This window comes from Seriola lalandi, unplaced genomic scaffold (genome assembly GCF_002814215.2).
Source record: "Seriola lalandi dorsalis isolate HSWRI2012SDOR001 ecotype SW California unplaced genomic scaffold, Sedor1 jcf7180001983994, whole genome shotgun sequence".
Taxonomy (NCBI): Eukaryota; Metazoa; Chordata; class Actinopteri; order Carangiformes; family Carangidae; genus Seriola; species Seriola lalandi.
The window spans coordinates 1-713 of NW_019454660.1; the positions used below are offsets into that span (position 1 = coordinate 1).

Sequence of the window (713 nt, forward strand, 5' to 3'; positions counted from 1 at the left end):
GAATTCTTTATCCCTCGAAAAAAACGTTTTTAACACCAGAAGTTTGTATGTAAAGTTCTGAGCCGTTTGCTTCTGGTTGTGTCTTTGCACAGACATGAACGAGCACAGCTCTCGCAGCCACAGCATCTTCCTGATCAACATCAAGCAGGAGCACGTGGAGACGGAGCAGAAGCTGTGTGGAAAGCTTTACCTGGTGGATCTGGCCGGCAGCGAGAAGGTGGGAGACGCTCCCAGCCTGTGATTCCCCTGCTTCAAATCAATTAACTGGATTATTTTTATTTTTATTGACTATTTTTATTGACAATTGACTTCATCTGTGTTTCTATGTCTTTCTTCAGCTCTTGCATCATGTTTGAATTCACTGTCTCTGTCTTCATCCTTATACAGGTCAGTAAGACAGGAGCTGCAGGAGCCGTTCTGGACGAGGCGAAAAACATCAACAAGTCTCTCTCTGCTCTGGGAAATGTCATCTCTGCCTTGGCTGAGGGCACGGTGAGACATTTCCACCCAGCTGCCCTCCTTTTTACTACACAATAGAGTAAAAATTGTGCTTGATATAGTTCTTCATTTTTAGGTTAAGTGAAATATATTTTACCTTTCCAACAACTGAAGCTTGATTCATGTGTAGAATCTGGGGATTTTAAATAAACTGAAACAGGTTTAATTCCCATTTCTACAACTAGTCCAGATAATGTAGCAAATAGCTGCTGTCT

General features: G+C 42.1%; 1 long non-coding RNA gene across 1 annotated transcript; it reads left to right on the plus strand.

Moving 5' to 3' along the window:
* The first annotated feature begins 98 nt into the window (after positions 1 to 98).
* Positions 99 to 492, plus strand: LOC111659624 (uncharacterized). Its single transcript, XR_002761085.1, has 2 exons — positions 99 to 217; positions 388 to 492. It is a non-coding gene; the product is annotated as an uncharacterized LOC111659624 (long non-coding RNA).
* The last annotated feature ends 221 nt before the right edge of the window (positions 493 to 713 follow it).